We start from the raw sequence: 23,847 nt of genomic DNA on the forward strand, positions 1-23,847 counted from the left end.
AGTTTACAGAGTATACACAAAAGGAAATTAAGAAGGAATTTAAACATTTAATTTAATTTAAAATATTTAACTTAAATTAAATTAAAAACATTAAATTAAATTTAATTTAAAACATTTCATTTAAACTACAAAAATCAACAGAACACAAAAGAAGACAGTAATGCAGGAAATGAGGGAAAAAGTGGCTACAGGGCATATAGAAAACAAACAGCACAATGACAGAAGTAAGCCCCTTATTATCAACAAAGACAGAGATTGGTAGAATGGATAAAAACACAGGACCCAGCTATATGCTGTCTACAAGAGACTCATCTGAAACCCCAAAACACAAATAGGTTGAAATGGGAAGGATGGAAAAACATATTGCATGCAAATAGTAACCAAAAGAGAGAAGGACTGGCTATACTAATATCAGACAAAGTAGACATTAAATCATATAAGGTTACAAAAGACAAAGAAGGACATTATATATTAATAAAAGGCTCAGTAGAGCAAGAAGATATAACAATTATAAACATTTGCACACCCAATGACAGACTATCAAAATACATGAAGCAAAACTGGGCAGAACTTGAAGGGAGAAATAGAAAGTTCTACAATAATAGAGACTTCAATGCCTCACTCCCAATAAACCAACTAGATCTAACAAGAACATACAGAACATTCCACCCAATGACAACAGCATACACATTTTTCTCAAGTGCACATGGAACATTTTCCAGGTAGACCATATGTTAGGACACAAATTAAGTCTCAGTAGACAAAAAATGATATCATACAAAGTTATGACAGATATCTTCTCTGACCACAACAGGATGAAGTTAGAAATTAAAAAAAAAAAGAACACATAAAGAAGCTGAAAAATTCACAATATTGTGGAAACTAAACAACACACTTTTAAACAACCAATAGATCAAAGAAGAAATCACAAGGAAAATTAGAAACTACTTAGAGATGTGTAAAAATGAAAATATAACATGTCAAAACTTACATGATACAGCAAACGTTATGCAAAGGTGGAAATTTATAGCTATAACAAGAAAGAACTCAAATCAACAACCTAACTCTACAACTTACGGAATGAGAAAAAGAAGAACAAACTAAACCCAAAGTTAGCAGAAGGAAGAAAATAACAAACATTAGAGTAGAGGTAGATAAAATAGAGTGTAGAAAAGCATCAGAGGGGCTCAATTTGGCAGCATATATACTAAAATTGGAACGATACATAGAAGATTAGCATGGCCCCTGCACGAGGATGACACGCAAATTCGTGAAGCATTCCATATTTTTGAAATTAGAACACTTCCTAACACCATATACAAAAATAAACTAAAAATGGATTAAAGACCTAAATGTAAGGCCAGACACTATAAAACTCTTAGAGAAAAACATAGGCAGAACACTCTGACATAAGTCACAGCAAGATCCTTTTTGACCCACCTCCTAGAGAAAGGGAAATAAAAACAAAAATAAACAAATGGAATCTAATGAAACTTAAAAGCTTTTGCACAGCAAAGGAAACCATAAACAAGACGAAAAGACAACCCTCAGAAAGGGAGAAAATATTTGCAAACGAAGCAACTGACAAAGGATTGATCTCCAAAATACACAAACACCTCATGAAGCTCAATATCAAAAAAAACAAACACCCCAACCCAAAAATGGGCAGAAGACCTAAATAGACATTTCTCCAAAGAAGATATACAGATTGCCAACAAACACATGAAAAGATGCTCAACATGACTAATCATTAGAGAAATGCAAATCAAAACTACAATGAGGTATCACCTCACACTGGTCAGAATGGCCATCATCAAAAAATCTACAAACAATAAATGATGGAAAGGGTGTGGAGAAAAGAGAACCCTCTTGCACTGTTGGGGGGGATGTAAATTGATACAGCCACTATGGAGAACAGTATGGAGGTTCCTTAAAAAACTAAAAACAGAACTACCATATGACCCAGCAATCCCACTACTGGGCATATACCCTGAGAAAACCGTAATTCAAAAAGAGTTATGTACCACAATGTTCATTGCAGCTCTATTTACAATAGTCAGGACATGGAAGCAACCTAAGTGTCCATTGACAGATGAATGGATAAAGAAAATGGGGCACATATAAGCAATGGAATATTACTCAGCCATAAAAAGAAACGAAACTGAGTTATTTGTAGTGAGGTGGATGGACCTAGAGTCTGTCATACAGAGTGAAGTCAGAAAGAGAAAAACAAATACCGTATGCTCACATATATATGGAATCTAAAAATTAAAAAAATAGTTCTGATGAACCCAGGGGCAGGACAGGAGTAAAGATGCAGACGTAGAGAATGGACTTGAGGACACAGGGAGGGGGAAGGGTAAGCTGGGACAAAGTGAGAGAGTGGCGTGGACATATATACACTACCAAATGTAAAATAGATAGCTAGTGGGAAGCAACCACATAGCACAGGGAGATCAACTCGGTGCTTTGTGACCACCTAGAGGGGTGGGATAGCGAGGGTGGGAGGGATACACAAGGTGGGGGGGATATGGGGATATATGTACACATGTAACTGATTCACTTTGTTATACAGCAGAAACTAACACAACATTGTAAAGCAATTATACTCCAATAAAGATGTTTTTATAAATAAGAAAAACAATAGAGAAAAATCAGTGAAACCAAAAGTTGGTTCTTTGAAAAGATCAACAAAATTGACAAACCTTTAGCTAGATGGACTAAGAGAAAAAGAGAGAAGACTCAAAGGACTAAAATAAGAAATGGGAGTGGGGACATTCTTACTGATCCCACAGAAATAAAAAGGACTATAAGAGAGTACCATAAACAATTGTTTGCCAACACATTTGATAACTTAGATGAAATGAACAAATTTCTAGAAACAGAAAACCTACCAAGACTAAATCTGAGACTAAGAAATAGACAATCTGAGTAGACTTATATTTAGTAATGAGGTTGAATCAGTACTAAAAAAAAAAATCTCCCAACCAAAAAAAGCCCTGGACCTGACGGCTTCACTTGTGAATTCTACTAAAACATTAAAATAAACAACTAATACCAATCCTTCTCAAATTTTTCCAAAAAATTACAGAGGAAGGAATACTTCCTAACTCATTCTTATGAGGCCAGCATAACCCTCATACCAAAGCCAGACAAGGACAATAGAAGAAAATAAAACTACAGACCAATATCCCTAATGAATATTGATGCAAAAATTCTCAATAAAATACTAGCAAACAAATTTCAGCAGCATATTAGGAGTATTATAATCCCATCATGACTGAGTGGGATTTATTCCTTGAATTTAAGGATCGTTCAACATATGAAAATCAATCAATGTAATACACTACATCAACAAAACGAGGGGAAAACCCTACATGATCATTCAACTGATGCAGAAAAATCATTTGACAAAACTTAACACCCTTTCATGATAAAAACATTTAAGAAAATAGGAATAGAAAAAACTACCTCCACATAATAAAAGCCATATATGAAAAACCCACAACAAACATAATGCTCAATGGTGAAAGACTGAAAGCTTTTCCTCTAAGATCAGGAGCAAGGCAAGGATGCCTGATTTCACCACTTCTGTTCAACATAGTACTGAAAGTTATAGCCAGAGCAATTAGGCAAGAAATGAAAATAAATAAAAGGCATTCAAGCTGGAAAGGAAGAAGTAAAATTATCTGTTTGCAGATGATATAATCTTATACCTAGAAAATTCTAAAGGCTCCACACACAAAAAAAGCTGTTAGTACTAATAAATGAATTCAGCAAAGTAGCAGAATACAAAGTCAACACACAAAAATTGGTTGCATTTCTATACACAAACAATGAACAATCTGCAAAGTAAATTACAAAAATAATTGCATTTACAGTAGCATTAAAAAGAATAAAATACTTACAAATTAACTAGGAAGGTGAAAAACTTGTACAATGAAAACTACAAAATATTGCTGAAAGAAATTTTTTAAAAACATAAATAAGTGGAAACACATCTCATGCTCATGAACTGAAAGAGTTTAAATTGTTAAAATGTCAATATTACCCAAAGTAAGCTACAGATTCACTGCAATCCCTATTGAAATCCTAATGACTTTTTTTTTCAAAAATAGAAAAACCCATCCTAAAATTGATATGGACTCTCAAGGAACCTTGAATAGCCAAAATAATCCTGAAAAAGGACAAAACTGAAGGACTTACATTTCCTGATTTCAAACCTTACTACAAAATCAACTTTACTTCAATTAAAAAAAAACTTACTATGAAGCTACAGTAATCAAAACAGTGTGATATTGGCATAAAGACAGACATATAGACCAGTGGAATAGAATACAGCACAGAAATAAACTCTTGCATCTACAGTCAAATGATGTTTGACAGGGGGACCAAGATCATTCAGTGGGGGAAGGGCAGTCTTTTCAACAAATGGTGCCGGGAAAATTGGATATCCACGTGCAAAAGAATGAAATTGAACCCTTACCTAAGACCATATACAAGAATTAACTCAAAATGGATCAAGGACCTAAATGTAAGTTCTAAAACAAACTACTGGAATAAAACATAGACAAAAGTTTGGCAACACTGGTAATGATTTCTTGCATATGACATCAAAAGTGTGGATAACAAATGAAACAATAGACCAATGGGATTCATGAAAACAAAACAATTTTGTGCATCAAAAGACACTATCCACAGAGTAAAAAAGACAACCCACAGAATGGGAGAAAATACTTGCAAATCATATATTTGATAAGGGATTAATATCCAGAATATAGAGAGAACTACTAAAACTCAACAGCAACAACAAGAAAAAACCCGATTCAAAAATGGGCAAAGGACTTAAATAGATATTTCTTCAAAGAAGATATACCAATGGCCAATAAACACATGAAAAGATGCTCAAAGTCACTAATCATTAGGAGAATGCAAATCAAAACTACAATGAAATACCACCTCACACTCATTAGGATGACTACTATTAAAATATAGAAAACAACAAATATTGGTGAGGGAGTGGAGAACTGGAACCCTTGTACACTGTTGGTGGGAGTGTAAAATGGTGCAGCCATTATGGAAAACAGTGTGGAGGTTCCTCAAGAAATTAAAAACAGAATTACCATATGACCCAGCAATTCCACTTCTGGGTACATACCAAAAAGAATTGAAAGCAGGGTCTTGAAGGGATATTTGTGCACCCATGTTCATAGCAGCATTATTCAAAGTTGCTAAAATATGGGAGCAACCAGTGTCCATCAACTGATGGGTGGATTACTAAAATGTGGTATATTTATGCAACAGAACATTTTTCAGCCTTAAAAAGGAAGGAAATTCTGATAAATGCCACAGCATGTACGAAACTTGAAGACATTATACTAAGTGAAATGTCAGTCACAAAAAAAGACAAATACTATACTATTCCACTTATAGAAGGGTTTTGGACTAGCCAAAATCATAAAGACAGAAAGTATAATTATGGTTGCCAGGGGCTGCGTGGAGGGGAGATGGGGAGTTATTTTTTAATAGGTACAAGCTTCAGATTTACAAGATGAAAAGAGTTCTGGGATGGATGGTGGTAATGGTTGCATAACAAGGTGAATGTATTTTATACCACTAAACCGTACACTTTAAAATGGCTAAGATGGTAAATTTTATGTTATGCTTATTTTAACAGAGTAAAGAAAAGGTATTTTTAAAAATTCAGCTTCTAAGAATGAATAAAACCAGGTCCCACCTTCCTGACTTATAGAATATTACTTCAGTAAAGCTTATTTCTCCCAGCTGTGGTTCCCATTACAAAAAGGTCTTGTATATCTTCTAATTCCATCAGTTAACAGATACAGATAGAACATAAGTTGTGCACAGCAGGCACTGGATTAGACCCTAGGATGCTGTAATAAACAAAACAGGTATTGGTCCTGTCGTCTGGGAGGCATTCCTAAATGGGCATTGCTGTTCTTGCCTTTTATACAGTTGATCCTTGAACAATGCAAGGTTAGGAACTCCCCCACACCCAGTCAAAAACCACAATAATTTTACAGTTGGTCCTCCGTATCCGAGGTTCTGCATCCAACTGTAGATCATGCAGTGCTGTAGGAAGCATCTAGTGAAAAAAATCTAAGTGTAAGTGGACCCACAACAGTTCAAACCGATGTTGTCCAAGGATCAACCGTACTTTCTACCTGGCCTGTATCTAAGAGCTCAGAAGAATCTTGACGTTGTTGAGAACAAACTCTTTTCTCCATTATAGTTTATTTCTAGGTGAATCCAGCTGATATGTGTTGTGATTCTGTATGTCAATTTCCCTAGGCCATGGTACCCAAGTATTTGGTCAAACATTATTCTAGATGTTTCTGTGAAGGTGTGTTTTGGATGACTAACATTTAATACTGTTAGAGAAATGCAAATCAAAACTATTGATACAATGTGGTACCACCTCACACCAGTCACAATGGCTATCATTGAAAAGTCTCCAAATAACAAATGCTGGAGAGGGTGTGGAGAAAAGGGAACCCTCGTGCACTGTTGGTGGGAATGTAAATTGGTGCAGCTACTATGGAGAGAAGTGTAGAGGTTCCTCAAAAGACTAAAAATGGAGTTGCCATACGATCCACCAATCCCACTCCTGGGCATATCCCCAGAGAAAACTATAATTTGAAAAGACACAGCCACCCCTATGTTCACAGTAGCACTATTTACAACAGTCAAGACATGGAAGCAACCTAAATGTCCATGGACAGATGAATGGATAAAGAAGATGTGGCACATACATACAATGGGATATTACTCAGCCATAAAAAGAATGAAATAATGCCATTTGCAGCAACATGGATGGACCTAGAGATTATCATACTAAGAGAAGTAAGTCAGAAAGAGAAAGATAAATACTATATGATATCACATATAAAATATGATGCAAATCAACATATCTACGAAACAAAAACGTATTTACAGATATAGAAAACAGACTTGTAATTGCCAAGGGAATGGTGGGGGAAGGAAGGATTGGGAGTTTGGGGTTAGCGGAGACAAATTATTATATGTAAGATGGATAAACAAAAAGGTCCTACTGTAGAGCACAGGGAACTACATTCAGCATCCTGTGACAAACCATAATGGAAAAGAACATGAAAACTATATATATATATATATATCTGAGTCACTTTGCTGTATAGGAGAAATTAACACAACATTTCAAATCAACTATACTTCAATAAAATTAAAAAGAAAACAATTTAATACTGTGAACTTTGAACAAAGTAGATTTTCCCCTGTAATTTGGTTGGGTCTCACCCAAACAGTTGATGGCCATTATAGAACAAAGACTGACTTCCCCCGAGCAGGAAGGAATTCTGCCAGCAAACAGTCATCAGACTTCAGCTGCACCGTGAGCTCTCCTTGGGCTTCTAGCCTGCTGGTCTACCCTGCAGATTTTGGACATGTACCTTCATAAGCATGTGGGCTGTTTCCTCAGAATAAATCTCTCTCTCTCTCTTTCTCCTGTGTATATACATATACACATCCATTTTGGTTGTGGGCATGGGAAAGTGTCCAAAGCTACCAATAATTTCCATTGTCAGGGAAAATAAATGGGTTTTGGTTGCTAAAGCTGAAAGGACTCTTAGAAATAATGTAGACCTGTGGTATCCAAACTCCTTTTTTCCAAATCAAATTTTACACAGTATTCCACTATACTGAAATGGGGTAAAGGAACCTACTTATTTCAATTGCCTTATTCTTCTCCCCTCTCCTCTCCCCAAGGTACTCTTGGAGGCACAGCTCCTGAACGTGAACCTTCCAGCTCATTGTTTACAAACAGGATTAATGTGTATATGCCCCAGGAACATACTCTTGCATGTTCCCAGTTTTATTTTTATAGTAGTGCTACTCAAGTCTGCACCAACGTTATTATAGATATAAATTCCTTATGCTTGTAGCTCTGGAAGAACTATAATAAAACAGGTTTACCAATTCAATAAAAATATTCCAAACCAATACAATTTAACTTAATAACATTCATTTGCCAGATGATGTTGTTTTGCTCAACTAAATTGCTACTGGTGATGTGAATATGCTAATGACTCTGTGGAGAGGGTTTTCTTGTGTTTGACAGGTCCACTCCTTTTTTTTGGGGGGGGAGACTATGTCTTATTCCTCTTTCTTTTTCTTTTTTTTTTAATTTTTATTTTATATTGGAGTATAGTTGATTAACAATGTTGTGTTGGTTTCAGGTGTACAGCAAAGTGATCCACTTATACATATGCATGTATCTATTCTTCCCACTCCTTTCTTTTAAAATTACTGGAAAACCTTCATGTATAGGGGGCTCCATGGTATCATTTGGCCTTTACTCAATGTGGATATGGTTAAGACCTCTTCAGTTCTTTTCTGGGTACCCCCTGGAAATGAGAGCAGTCCTGCCTTATGCCAAAGGGAAGATAAACACAGACAGACACCGAGGCTCGGGGCTGGGCAGCCCTTGGTTAGAAGGGGGCAGTGGAAGGATCCAGGTAAAAACTTACATGAGTTTTCATCAACATGAAAAATTAATAGCAGATCAAAGGCTAATAAATAGTGAGTTGAAGTGAAAGGTGTGTTCTTATCTTATTCTTGTGACTTTTCTGTAGGTTTGAATTTTTTTTTTTAAGTTGGGAAAAAAATTCTCACAGAGAACTCAGAGCTCCCAAGAATATGTCTGTGTCTCCCAGTGTGAGAAGCACTGATCTCTTTCAACCCTTTTTAGATTGGAAAATTGAGGTTCAGAGAGCAGAAGTAACTTATGGGATGCTACCGGGCTAATTAGTGGAGAATTAAAATTAAAACCTGTCTCCTTGCCTAGATTCTTCCCCATACTACTATGAACCATAGGGCTTAGCACTCTGACTTTCTCACACGGTTATATTTTGCTGCAAGAAATTGGTGAGGATTTCACTATACATAGACCTGGGTTTCCAGAACCCTACTAAGCTGACCTTTGAGAAACACCAGCTTGTATACCCCCCATATCACAGGCATAACTGCCCGTCAGGAGAGGCGGCGGAGTGTTTTACTCTTAAGCAGAACAAAAATCTCTTTGTTCTCATACTCCAGTGACTAAATCCTCCTCCAGTGAGTAAGTACCACCTGAGGCCGGGCAGGGCCAAGGGACAGGACCTGGGGCCACGCCCACACCCAGACCCACCTGAAGGCACCTTCGAGGCTCTAAGTCCCGCCTCCAGGTCTGCACTTTAGTTTTTCATCAGTAAAAAAGAGAAAATATAAAGCTTAGGAAAGAAGCAAAAATTATTCTATGTAAAAGCACTTTGAAAATAGGAGTATGACAGATGGACAAGAGGCACATGAAAAGATGCTCAACATCGCTAATGATTAGAGAAATGCAAATCAAACCCACAATGAGGTACCACCTCACACGGGTCAGAATGGCCATCATGAAAAAGTCTACAAATAATAAATGTGGGAAAGGGTGTGGAGAAAAGGGAATCCTCTTACACTGTTGGTGGGAATGGAAATTGATACAACCACTATGGAGAACAGTATGGAGGTTCCTCAAAAAACTAAAAGTAGAACTACCATATGATCCAGGAATCCCACTCCTGGGCATATATCTGGACAAAACTATTCGAGAAGATACAGTCATCCCTATGTTCATAGCAGCTATATTCACAAAAGCCTGGACATGGAAGCCACCTAGATGTCTATGGACAGATGAATGGATAAAGAAGATGTGGTACATATATACAATGGAACACTACTCAACCATAAAAAAAAAGAATGAAACAATGCCATTTGCAGCAACATGGATGGACCTAGAGATTATCATACTAAGTGCAGTAAGTCAGAAAGACAAATACCATATGGTATTACTTACATGTGGAATCTAAAATATGAAACAAATGAACTTATCTACAAAACAGAAACAGACTCACAGACATAGAGAAGAGACTGTGGTTGCCAGGAGAGAGGGGGGTGGGAGAGGGATGGACGGGGAGTTTGGGATTAGCAGATACAAAGTATTATATAGAGAATGGATGAACAACAAGGTCCTACTGTATAGCACAGAGAACTATATTCAATATCCTGTGATAAACCATAATGGAAAAGAATATGAAAAAGAATGTATATCTGTATAACTGAATCACTTTTTTCTACAGCAGAAATTAACATTGTAAATCATCTATACTTCAATAAAATAAATTTTAAAAAGACATCCAAAAAAAAATAAAGAATATAGGAACATGAAACAAAGCACAAATGTTTTAAGAAAAGCTCATCATTTAAACCATCATCAGGGTTAAATAGCTGAATGACTGAAAGATGTGGTTAGTGCTAAAAGGAGTGAAATGGCTGAGGAGCTGAGAAGAATGTGTGAAGGGTTCCAGCCAGTACTCTTGTCTCCATCATACCAAGAGGGCCAAGTTCATGGGAAACAGCCAGGGAGAAACACCAACTCATGTTTCACGTGAAACACAGACACTGTAGGTATTCATCAGAGAAAATTACATGCAGAGAGGACGATTCAAAGAAAACCTCCTTCCCCCACTGCAAATATTCAGAACCGCAAATACATCGCAAAAGGGAACTCTCCTTTGGTTTTCAGTAAACAGTCAACAACTTCTGGAAGCTATAATCTAGTTCTTAAGGGTCTGCACTGACAGTTAAGCTGGGGATGAACCCGTTTGACCACAAACCTTGGAAGTTGCACAATGCTTTCCACAAATGTTAGGTTCACAGTTCATTAGAAGGATCCTGGGACCCCGGCCAGCGTGCCCGCCAGCCTTCTGGTGCCTCTTGCAGAGTCTGGCGGTGGGAAATAAAAGTCTGTAAACGGTCTGGGCAACTGAGAAACAAAGTTTATAAGTTGTCTGGGCAAGTCTACTCACTGCTCCTATTTCACAAAGGAAACTAGCATGGCTGGTCCAGCCAGGGGTGGATGACTGTCAGTGGAATGGCCGGACTGACCAAGAAGGTGGTTTCTGGAGAGAAGTGCTTCCGTTAGATTTGCTGGTGCCTAAAAATGCCACCCCCCTGCACCCCTTCCTCAGACCCACACTCTCCTGGTGATGTCACCCAATCCCACGGTTGCATCCAGCCTCCACCTGCTCCCAATGCACTTTTACCAACCCGGTTCTCTAACCCGGATGTGCCCCCCACCCCACATTTGGACGGCGGCATCTGGAGTGCCACGGGCACTCAGGGGCTCCCATCCCCCACCCTGCTTCTCCTGTGTTTGCAGTCTCATTGGAAGGCGCTCCTAGACACGGAGTGTGGTTCTTCCCCTCCCTGACATCTTCAGGTCTATTCGTGAGCCTCCCCTCTTCCTCGGTGGCTGGCTGTTTCATCTGCCTTCCCCATACTGCGGCACCATCCCAGCTTGGTCCTCCTGCCTTGAACTGGTTCTCCTAGACTCTGTCCTCCATGTCGCCCACAGAAGTAAATTCAATTTCTTCAGGACAGCGGTGAAGGCCACCGTTCAGTCTGCTTCCCACCTCTCCTCCCCTCAACTCTCACGTTCCACCAAGGCCAGAACGCTGGTGCTCTCCACACTCACTGCACTGTTTCCAGCCCATGGGCTGCTCCACGCTTCCCCTTTGCCTGAAACACTCTTGTGCAGCCTCACCTCCTAACCGTTAGCTCATCCCCTCCGACTTAGTTCCGGGGTCTGCTCTTCCTGGAAGTGGACCTTGCCTCTCCATGGAGTTGGGTGTGGCCCCCTGTGCAGCTCAGCCCCACGAGGTGCTCTGTCATTTCGGGCGAGTCCTAATTTTATAACGATCCCCATGTGTCCCTTATAACTTCATCTGTGAGCTCTAAGACAAGCAGACTTTGTATTCTCAATATTCAACAAAAGTGCTTTGAGAATATTTGCTGGACGAATGAATAAATGATCTGAGTTTAATTTTCTGGGCCTCGAGGAAATATGTCCAACACTAAATCCACAATCTGATAACCCATCCCCGACAAGGGTCTATTGGGGACCCTCGATGGGAGGTGGGCTCCTAGCTCTACCTCTTACCACGTGGTAAACGGCGGCTCTGGGAGGGCTGGCTGGCTGGGTGATCTGCCAGAGATCTGAGTAGCCATGCAATGAAGGTGTCGGGCTCGTGGACCAGGGTTGTTATCGAGGTCTACCACTCTATGAACTGAGCTCCCTTCCGGGCCTTAGTCTCTAAAGGAGAGCCTGGACTCAGACCAACTCTAAATTCCCTTCAGGTTTCAAGAAAAACCATCAGCTGTGGCAAAGTGGCTTCGCCCAGGGATTCAGAAGTGATGAATGATGAGAAGGGGACAGCCACATGGCATCCTCTTCCCTAGAGCCGAGGGGGATGGCTGGCAAGGCTGGAGACACATTTCATTGTTCTACTGGGGGATGGGGGAGGGCAGGTGCTACGAGCACCTGGGCAGAGGCCAGGGATACTGCTGAACATCCTGCAGTGCGAGGGACAGATCCCACAGCAGAGATGACCTGGCCCCAACATCAGTGCCAAGGTGGAGAAACCCTGCCTAGAGGTTTAGCCCTTCACCTTTGAGTCCTAATTCACCAATAGGCCCGTGACTCAGGTACAGTGGATCCGTCTTCTATACAAAACAGACAGGCAAGCAGACAAGGAAAGGTCACCATCACTGGACCTCCAAAGAACTGAAGTTGTGTGTGTTTAAGGCAAAAAGTTTAGGGTACTTACCTGTTCAGGATTCACCCAGGCGAATTTCTCCAGACTGCCACCTTCCAGTCCTAACTAAATCCTTTATAATATCGCACCTGCTCCCAGTGACATGTCCATTGCCCTACTGGTTCCCGCCCTCCAGTCTAGTGGAAGGTGTGACACTTTAGTGTCTTGGAAACATTTCCATGAAGATGTCCCAGGATCCTAGGAAGCCCCCTTTGATCTCCTTCTCTTTAATTCCATATTTCCTGTGGTTTCCATTGCACAGCCTATTGCTTTGTTGTATGTGGTTTGGGGTTATCCACTGAAGGAACCTGTAACATAGTCAGACCCCTAACTGGATTACAGGCCCTTCCAAGGGTTTCTGTGGCCCCTCAGTGCCCAACACAGCACTGAGTCTGTAGCAGAAATTCATTAAAATCTTGTTTGATTAATTTCCACCTTCTAAGGAGATAATTAGCAAATTACAACAACTAACTCCTGCTTATGAGGAGACTCTGCCCCTACCAAGTTTATTCTCATGATTCCTTTTCTCTGCACATCCCCTCACCCCTTGTGACCCTAGCATATTTTAGTAACTCTGCTAGTAGGAGTTTCAGACGGGGTAGGGAGAGGTTGTGTTGCAAAAAGGAGAGGATGCTTGGGTCAACAGAAGTTGGAAGGCGCCTTTCCTTTGTACCTGATTAGGGTGGGAAGGTGACACAGGAACACTGTCCTAGACCCCTCTCCCAGTCCCAGGGGAGGTGGCTGGCCTTTTTGCCTCTTTTCCAAACTTCTAGCAGAAGCAGAAGCCAGTAGTGTATATGGACATGGAGAGGTAAGAACCAAGTGCTGGGAAAAGAGTTTGTGGTGCTTGTTCCTTCTTTCTGTATCTTTCCATCCTACTCTTACCTTTCCAAGCTCGCATCTGCTTAGTTGAGACTTGGGACTATAACAACTGGGGATTTTCAGGGTTGTAACATATGATGCTCCTACATCTGTGATGACACTGGCCACACTTGTTACTGTCAGATACTCTTGCATCGGCAGAATGGGTGACATTTTGAGGACCACTACCCACTTTCCAAGTCTGTGCACACAGAATGGGAAATGCTTTCAGAAACTGCCTGGTTAGAGCTTTAGGACCAAACTAGTCAAGAGAAGGACATTAAAGTGACTCTTTTCTATCAACGCTTGGATTAGGTAGTCATTTGTGAATACTGCCTTAGCAAAGCATAGTTAAGGGGGTAGCGGTTAATGTCAGATCCCTGCCTTCAAAGCTGCATTAAATCACCTGTGCTGATTAAGATGCTTCTAATTCTAAGACTCGATGGAATTTCTCCTTGACTGAGAGTCAGGACACCTGCAACCTTGTCCCTGCTTTGCCGCTGACCTTCAGTAACCGACTTCATCTCTCCAGTCCCTTTTGCTAAAATGTGGATAATCACACCTGCTCTACCTGTCTCCCAGGTTTGCTGTGAGGACAAGCGGAATACATGGCAGTGCCCCCCGTCCCCACCCTCCACGTTAGAAAGGCCTCTTGGAACCTTCTGGCTCTTTTCATGGTGCCGATAGAGCCCCTCGCATTACCGCCGTCTGTGCTGTTACTGCGTGAACGGCCAGAGGGGGGCCCCGGAGGAAAGGAGGAAGCAAAGGCTAGGCTGCCCCCGGCACTGCTTCCAGCCTGAGTGCCCCCTTCAGCAGCCACGGGTCCCCAGCGTCCCCCGCCGAGCTGGGGACTCAGCCCGTCATAGATGCTGTGAGCAGCCACCGTCCTGTGTTCTCAGGGCAGCAGAGAGAGGAGCGATGCCCACCTGAGGGTCTCCACCCAGTACCCCACACCTTCCGAGGCAGCTGGGCGCTTCCGTTCCCACCGGGCAGCCAGGCGGCTCACACGACTCCCGGTTCCCCCAAGGTCAAGTCTCCTCCCCACCGCGGCTCTCCCATAGCATCGCCCGCCAGCCTGGCTGGGATCCTGCACTGTGCTGACGAGCAGGGAACCAAGTGTGGGTGGGAAATACTGTGCAATTCCTAGGGATTATTGTAATGTGGATTCCCCCTCCATTTACTCATAAGTAGAGACAGCTAAACACTAGATTATAGGCATCAGAAGTTGTCGATTGTTTACTAAAACCAGGAGGGTAGTTCAATGGGATTCAACGGTACATATTCATTAAGGGAGAAAAAGGAAGCGCCTTTAAACTTCCCCACTGCGTATAATTTACTCTGATGAGTACCCACAGAGTATGTGCTTCATGTCAAATGCAAGTTACTTTTCCTTCTGGCTCTTTCCCATGAACTTGCCACGAGGCCATAACTACTTAATCCCACTAGCACTAGTTCCAGAAAACTCTTACTAAATTATAGTCCTGGACTCCCTCCCTCTCACGCCATCCCTTACCTCATCTGTCATCCTCAGAAGAATGTACCTTCGGCTCAGTTTTATTTTTATTACGTCTTTCCTGGGGTCCTGACATCCTCAGAATCACCTCTCTGTGCTGTCACCTCCTTAACAAACTTCTTCCTTGGTCTGACCTCCAGAGAACCCATCCTCATGTCTGCATCATAGCAAAGCAAGAAAACATCACCAGCGATGAACTCACATATATTTGCTGAAATGTTTTAACATACAATTTGGGGGATTACCATCAAACCTAAGTCTTCAACACTTTCCTGTTGCATGGAATCCCTCTGACTCGCATCTTAAACAAGAATCACTATCCTTCAACTCGGGAAAATTTCTTGCCTCTTAATGTTTGATCATTCTTTTTCTTTTTATGGAATTCCAATTCACTGAGGTTTAAACCTTCTCATTCTGTCCTTTATCATGTTTCTTTCTTTCTCTTAGATACTTTTCATTTCTTTGTCTCTCTGACCTGCATTCTGGGGAAGATCTTTGGGTATTTTTCTGTTCATAATTCTTTCTGTCTCATGTTTACAACAAAATTAAGTATCTTAATAAAGCACAGTTAAGTCTTATTTAAAAATTTTATACACACACACACGCTCATATCCTTTAGCAGATTTCAGCATTAAACAGTTGCACACATCAAGTTTCAGCTGTTTATTTATTAATAAGGTAAATCCCCAAAGATACAACTGACTTTGCACAGTTAGGGAGAAAATATCATCTCCTGCATACGCAGAAAATTGTGCGGATGGCTTCTGAAAACCTTCATTCTCAGTAGCTTTACAAAAGGAAACTTTCATTTAAAAGTCCGAGCCTTCCTTCCTCATTTAGCTGTGACCTACAAGCACTGAGTGGTCAGTGGGGATTCCAGGTTAGGAGTTGTTCTTTCTGACTCTGACGGAAGGACTGAGCATCCCGCTGTCCCACGTGACAACAGGCCACTCTAGGACTCCAGCCCCAGGAGGAGACAGATCAGGTTGGATGCTTATGGCCTGGACCTACACAAAGACGGAGGACTGTATATACATATATAACTGAGTCCCTTTGCTGTACAGCAGTAGTTTACACACATTGTAATTCAACTGTACTTCAATAACAAACAAATTTTTTTAAAAAAGACAGAAGACTGACATTTCCAGGCCCAGGAAAAGATTATACAATCTTCCGTAGAAGAATCTTCCAATCCTTCCAGCTATGTCTGAGCTACCTTTTAACCTATCCACTGAGTTTTAATTTCCATTATTATCATGATTTTATTTTTAAAAGTACTATGTTTCTTTTTTCAAATCTGTCTGGTCTGTTTGGCAGTATCGTATTTCTTGCGTCTGTTTTTGACCCCTCTTTTATTTCTTTAAACCCGGTGAAGTGCCCATTTTAGATTCTCTAGGGGATATGCCAGTATCTGATGCCCTGAGCATCTGATCTTTCATTGCTGGTCCTTCTGATTCTTCCTCAGAGGCTTGTTTCTTCCTATGTTTTGTAACTGGGTCTATGAGCTCATGTCTTACTTACCGAGCTGTATTTGTGGAATCATACGAAGCTTTGGCTGAGTGTGCCGACCTCCAGAAAGGTTTTACCTTTAATTCCGCCAGGTGCCCTCAACCCAAGACCGCTGAAAGTTAAAGTTCTCAGCCCTGAGATTTCTGGACAGCCCAGGTGATTCAAATTCATTCCTCAAACCCATGTGAGGGAAAGCCATGGTTATACACTTTCAGGGTACTTTTTTCCCACATCTAGAGTCAAGGTCAAAGCAGATGAGCTTCTCTGTTGTGGCTTTGCTGGTGCAGAGTTGTTCAGGCCACCCTTTTGCTGAGGGTGGCGTATATATGTAAGGGGTCTTATCTCCAACTTCCCAACCTGCACGGATCCTTACTCCATGAAGATACTCAAACCCACGGCTCTTGGAAACTGAGACTGGAAAACTCCTTCCTGGGGTCTTTGTATAGAAGCTGCCGGAACCTGCTTACCTCTGTGGTTTCTTGGGATCTCTTCATTTTGACTCCTGAGAATTTCCCCTGCTTTCTTGAAAGTGCAGTCACTTGCAGGATTATTTATAATAGTCAAGACATGGAAACAATCAAAGTGTCTCTTGACAGATGAATGGGTAAAGAAAATGTGGTATTTAAACAATGGAATACTATTCAGCCTTAAAAAAAAAGGAAATCCTGCCATTTGTGATAACGTGGATGGACCTTGAAGGCATGATGCTCGGTGAAATAAGTCAGACAGAAATACAAATACTATATGATCTCACCTATATGTGGGATCTCAAATGAAGACAAAAACAAAGCAAAACTCAGAAAAAGAGATGATCTGCGGTCACCAGAGACAGGAGGTGGGAGAGAGGGAGTAGAACCGGGGGAAGGGCGTCAGAAGACACAAACTCCCAGTTATAAGATAAATAAGTACCAGGGATGTCATGTACAACACGGTTAATATAATTAACACTGTTATATGTTATATTTGGAGCTTGTTAAGAGAGTAAATCCTGAGTCCTCATCACAAGAAAAAAAACAACAACAGTTTTTGCTCTTTTTTCTGGTAAATATATGAGGAAATGGATGTTAGCTAAACTCATTTGGTAATTAATATACAACATATGTAAATCAAATCATTATGCTGTACACTTTAAACAGTGTTGTATGTCAATTATATCTCAATAAAACTGAAAGAAAAATAGGCAAAAACTTTTTTAAAGAAGGTACATTTATATATTTAAAAGCAAATTTTAAAAATTATTGCATTCAATATTTTTAGTTGTTTTATTTAGTATTGTTTTTAGAGGATACCTACTCTACCATAATGTTGGAAAAGGAAGTTTCCTTCCATATTCAGAATCCCTTTTCTCTCAGGAGAAAAAACAAAACAAAACCCGTTAGTAGGAAAAGAAATAGTACCAGATCCAGAGCCTCCCTCCCCTACCCCAAAGAAAAGCCTAGAAGTCAGTGTACCTAGATATATGAATGTTGTTTGTATCTTGGATTGGGCCGCCAACCCAGACACGGGGACAGGGGAATGCCTAAATTAGGCTGCTTTCTATTTAGGGAACTTAATCTTTTTTTTTTTTAAAAGATTTATTTATTATTTATTTATCTATTTTATTTTTATTTTTGGCTGCATCGGGTCTTAGTTGTGACACACGAGATCTTCGTTGTGGCACGTGGGCTTCTTTCTAGTTGTGGCGCACAGGGTCCAGGGTGCATGGGCTCTGCAGTTGTGGCTCGGGGGTTCCAGGGCGCGTGGGCTCTGTAGTTTACGGTACTTGAGCTCTCTAGTTGAAGTGCCTGGGGGCTAAGCTGCCCCGCAGCATGTGAGATCCCAGTTCCCCGACCAGGGATCTAACCCGAGCCCCCTGCATTGTAAGGTGGATTCTTTACCACTGAACCACCAGGGAAGTCCCTAGGGAACTTAATCTTATATAATTTCATTTAAAAAAGATACATCCTTGCTCTGCTAACATGAATTCCTTGCTAGCATAGCGTAATTACATGGGCCAAATGGAAGACAGATAAAGAAATAAACAGGATCTTAGGGGGAAAATGATATTGCTGAGTAAGAGGATGAGGCGTGTTGGGTGATGTGATTACTGTCACGTGTGTGATGGGTCCCTGGATACAGGATGCTACCCAGGGCAGGCCCACTCATAGCTAAATTTAATGGCCCCCAGAAGAGTGGTTCGCACGGTGGCACTTGCAATTGCTGGGGCGTGATTGTCCCACCAGAACTAAGACCCTGTGGTTGCCTGGGCTTAGGTGGCTACCGTAGTGAGCAAGCTAAAACAAGCTAGTTCCTCAAACCTGTCCCATTGGCCTTGCAAAACAGAAACTGTGTCAAGTGTAGGAGCAGCAATGGGGTTCTTCAGAGCAGCTCAAAACCACTGATGGAAAACATCTTCATCTTGGCTGGTGAGAGCACGTGCTCAGATACTGTGGCCGGACCCTGGGGGAATATTTTCAACATTCAGGGTTCTTTGCATCTGCTCCCTTCCATCCTAAGTGGTTCGAGGTGTGTCTGTGTGTGTTTGCATTTTCACACCTCCTTTCCTTGTTGGCATTGACCTTGGTCTTGGGAGGCAGTAGAAAGTAATGTCACACACTCTGAGTTAAAACCCCAGTGCTGACGCGTACCACCCATGTGAACTTGGAAAATTACTTAACCTCTCTGAGCTCAGCTCCCTGAAATGAGAAACATGGATAATAACAGTGCACATCTCAGCAGAGGACCAGATGAGATAAGGTAAAGCCTTCAACACATTTCTTGGCAAGCGTGAAGCACTCGAGAAATGTAAGTTCCTAATGTTATGGGTAGTGATGTTAGTAACAGCAGAACAGCTGTGGAAAAAGTGAGCAAGTGAAAATGCCCCGGGCTCTGGTTTCAATTGACGGAGCCCCTTGTGGGGTTTTTTCTTCCTCCTAATTAGTTCCTGCATCCTGTCCGTATCCTGCTTGTATCCTGGTCCTGCCATTCACTGGTTAAGTGACTTAGAGAAGCGTGTTGCTCAGGATGGGTCCTGAGCTAACCCACCTCTCGTGGGATGCGTAGAAGTTTATTTTTCACTCAGGTAAGCTTGTGTGTAGGTCCAAGGAAGCTGTCCTCCCTGCCGTGGCCAAGGTCACCAGGACCTTCCCATTTCACACCTCCCAAGGAGGAGTCTCCCCAGTCGCCCGGGGGGAGGGGGCGGGTGGAGCCAGAGCCACCCCATCTTCTGTGTGTCCAGACAGCGCTGCTCCTGGCGGCCCCCAGGCCAGGTCTGGTCCGGTAGCCTTTCCTGCGCCTCACTTTCCTTATCTACAAAATGGAAAGACTGCCTCCCAGGTCTGTGAGGATTAAGAGTAGGTACAGAGGATGGAGAGCACCTTTGTCAGGGTCCTGGCAGGAAGCAGCTGGCACACTGACAAGAATTTATTGTTCCCAGAAGACAGTGAGTGATGACACTTGGTACAACGTGTGAGCAGGTGTTTGAAGTCCGACTCCTTCGAAGCAGGTCAAGCCCAATTCTAGAGCAGAGAACAAGGGAGCCCCCTGGGCATGTAACAGGGCAGATCTGGGGGTGCAGGCACAGCACACTGCAAGCACAACACATAATAAACCTTCGTCAAATCTAAAACGCTCAGCCTGCATCCTCATTCAACTGGGCTTGTAGAGTGTTGCTGGCTCCCTGCCACCCCCAAACATGGGTCTGGCTTATTCTCTGGTCTTTCTCTCCCCCTTCACTAAAGCATCTAGAAGAAAGGGTTGTGACTGCAGACCCCAGGTTGTAGCACACATCCAGAGAAACATGTAACACAGGACCACCCACGTGTGTCCTTGGATGCACTGTGGCCAGTGTTCCCCTCGGTATGGACAGAGCCACTGTACTCCACCTGGACACGCTTGGCTCCCTGAGGCTCCACTGAGAAGGATGCGGGGTAACTAGGACCCCGAGGATCCCCTCCCCACGGCTCAAGGCCCCCTCCCCCTCCTGGACTCTCGCAATGGCTCCCGGTGGGCCTCCCCGCTCCGTGCCGACTCCATCCAGACAGCCTTGCTCCCATTTGAAAAAACATTCGCTGCTCCCGCTTTCACAGAGAACTGAGTCCAAACCTCATCCTGTTACCCGAAGCTACTCGCTCTCTCTCCCCTCCTACCACACCCTCCATCCGAGGCCAACTCGAACCACACCCAAGTAGTCAGTTTCCTACTGTTCCCCTCCTCCCAGCTTGGGTCCTGATGGAAGGCCTCTCCCACAACTACGGCCCTCTGCTCCTCTGACTGCCGCGTCCGTGCCGACGTGCTCCATCCTCCCAGGAGTAAAAAGTCCCTTTTTATCTTCCATGGTCTTGTATGACTGTTGTCTTCCTGATGCTGGTGATTTATGTATATGTTTGTCTCCTTTACCGGATTACAAACATCACCAAAATCACCATTTCTGTAGTCTTCTCATGATGCTTGGCGTGGTGTTTCACACGCATAGGTACTCAATAAGCAAATCCATTCTGAGTCTTTTTCAAGAGCAATTCCTGTAAGAGCTGGGGAAGGAGAAGTCTCCATTGGCAGCCCTTAATTTATTTTATTTTATTTTTTAAATTGAAGTATAGTTGATTTACAGTGTTGTGGTAGTTTTAGGTGTACAGCAAAGTGATTCGGTTACATATATATATATATATATTCTTTATCAGAGTCTTTTCCATTATGGTTTATTACAGGATATTGAATATAGTTCCCTGTGCTATACAGTAGGACCTTGCTTATTTTATATATAGTAGTTTGTATCTGCTAATACCAATCTCCTAATTTATCCCTCACCTCCTTTCCCCTTTGGTAACTATAGGCTTGATTTCTATGTCTGTGGGTCTGTTTCTGTTTTATAACTAAGTTCATTTGTATCATATTTTAGATTCCACATATAAGTGATATCGTATGACATTTGTCTTTCTCTGACTGACTTCACTTAGTATGATCATCTCCAGGTCCCTCCAAGTTGCTGCAAATGATATTATTTCTTTTTTTTTTTTTTTTTTTTTTTTTTGGCGGTACGCGGGCCTCTCACTGTTGTGGCCTCTCCCGTTGTGGAGCACAGGCTCCGGATGCGCAGGCTTAGCAGCCATGGCTCACGGGCCCAGCCGCTCTGTGTCCTGTGGGATCTTCCCAGACCGGGGCACGAACCCGTGTCCCCTGCATCGGCAGGCGGACTCTCAACCACTGCGCCACCAGGGAAGCCCTATTTCATTCTTTTTTATGGCTGAGTAATATTCCATTGTACACATGTACCACAGCTTCCTTATCCATTCCTCTGTCAAAGGACACTTAGGTTGCTTCCATGTCTTGGCTACTGTGAATAGTGCAGCTCTTAATTTAGATACATCTCTGTTAAAAAAAAAAAAATTCCCCAAACCCAAACCTCTACCAGTGGAGGGATGTGGAGCGTAGGAGACATGCCTGGCGTTACCTGGCATGCCCCGCCCCATGAGAACCATTCAAAGCACCGCTTAGGTTACACTAGAGTCAGGGTTCTGGGAGGGGCCCAAAGGCGACAGAGCCGGTGTCTTGTGTGGCTTGTGACCTTCCACTTCAAGATCAGTTTGTCTCGCAAGGAGACGAAGGTCTGGCTGTCCTTAAGGTGCCGGTCGAGATGGACTCAGAGACTCTCATTAGGACATTTGCACACACAGGACTCCCGGCAGAAGAGCATGCGCTGCCAGACCCCTGCTTCCCTCCTGCAAGCCTTCTAGCCCACGGTCACCTTTATAACTGAGCTGCCAGCGAGGGTAGGCTTCCCTCCCATACAGTCTGGCAAATGGGGGCAGCCTCCCTTCCCGGGATGGCTCAGAGCCTCAGCCCCCCACTGCTGTGCTCTCTCCCTGGGAAGTTGCTGGTCACTTCCTAGCCCCTGATCTGGCCCTGCCGCTGGCCCAGGCCGTGAGGAGGGCTCCCCTCCCCCAGTACCCCGACCTCTGCAGTAGCTCAGAAGTCACATCCTGTGTTTGTGTTGTGTATTCCAGCCCAGAGGTCCCAAGCCCTGTGCAGACAGCCGCTTGTTCCTGTTCCCTCCCTTTTCTCACCGTGTCCTGGCAAGGAAACTGTGGAAAGGGCACAATGCTTGGTGGAATGGGGAAGTTAGCACTTGGAATATAAAGCAGGAGGTTAAGGATAGGAAAGGTCAGAAAGGTTTGGGAAAGGTCAGAAAGCCCTAACTCCTGGTTTCGGAATAAAATTCACTCTGGCTCTAAATCAAAATTCACTCTGGTTCTAAGTCAAAATTTTCCTTCTTTTACGTTCCAGCCACCTGGCTGCTTTCTTGGTGACGTTTCACCATCTGGCAGAGGAGTGGGCACAGGGGGCGGGGCAGGCTCACTGTGCTTTGCTGGCCTGATGATGTCACTGAAGATGTGACCCAACTTTGCATAGCACAGACCCCATTCATCTATGAAGCATTTTATATACTTTAGAATGTTGATCTTCCTGTGAAACTCTGCATTTTATGGATGAAATACTGGGGTCTCAGAGATGAGCCAGAACCTTGAATCCACAGTTCCTTCCACTGGCCCACAGCTCCGTGTTCTGCTGAATTTGATGGGAGTCTGTGTCTCCTTTCTTTTGGATTCTTCCACGGTGCAGAGTGTGGCGTTCGACACATAATAATAGATGCTAAATAAATGTTTGCTGATTACATGGAAAAGCATTTGCACCGCTAAGGGCTCAATAAATATCTTTTGAAACTGATTTGCCCATGACCCCCGACCCTCCCCTCAGACTGTGACGTCTCCATCGGGGCTCCAGGCTTGCGTTCCATATGCCTTCAAGAAGGTAGATGGTAGTTCTTACCTTTACCTGGGACACAGCAGGTCAAAAACTGAACTGTTCCTCCCACTCTCTACCCTCCAGCCCCAGCCCCAGCTTCATCTCGTCTTTTTGCCTCACAAATCCTCTCAGCTGGTACTTTCGTGAGAGTTACCTCATCCGGGGCTCGGTGAGCGTCAGAAGCCTGATGGAGTTGCCAAGTTCCCAGCACCTCATGTCCATGGATTTATCAGTATCACAAGGTTATAGGATGTCAGAGCTGGAAGCCACCCAGGCCCAACCCCTTCATTACAGATGAAGAAACCATCCCCTCAAAGGGATTTGCAGGAACCAGAGGCAGCACCACGAGCCCCATCTTCACACTCAGCCTGGGTCTGTGTCCTCGTCAGACTTGACGTGGCCATTCTAATCTCTCTGTTCTCCCAGGTGGTTACCTGTCAAGTGGCTGCGTGTTTCGGCATCTCTTTGTCTCTCAAGGACAGTTGACAGCACAGCTCTTTAGAATCGGCAGCC

The 23,847-nt window shown here is 42.7% G+C and overlaps 1 non-coding gene across 1 annotated transcript; it reads left to right on the forward strand.

Annotated features, from left to right (window-relative positions):
- The first annotated feature begins 1,183 nt into the window (after window positions 1-1,183).
- On the forward strand, window positions 1,184-1,290 carry LOC115841181 (U6 spliceosomal RNA). Its single transcript, XR_004034739.1, has one exon. It is a non-coding gene; the product is annotated as a U6 spliceosomal RNA (small nuclear RNA).
- Window positions 1,291-23,847: the final 22,557 nt, after the last annotated feature.

This window comes from Globicephala melas, chromosome 21, assembly GCF_963455315.2.
Source record: "Globicephala melas chromosome 21, mGloMel1.2, whole genome shotgun sequence".
In the NCBI taxonomy this organism is placed as follows: Eukaryota; Metazoa; Chordata; class Mammalia; order Artiodactyla; family Delphinidae; genus Globicephala; species Globicephala melas.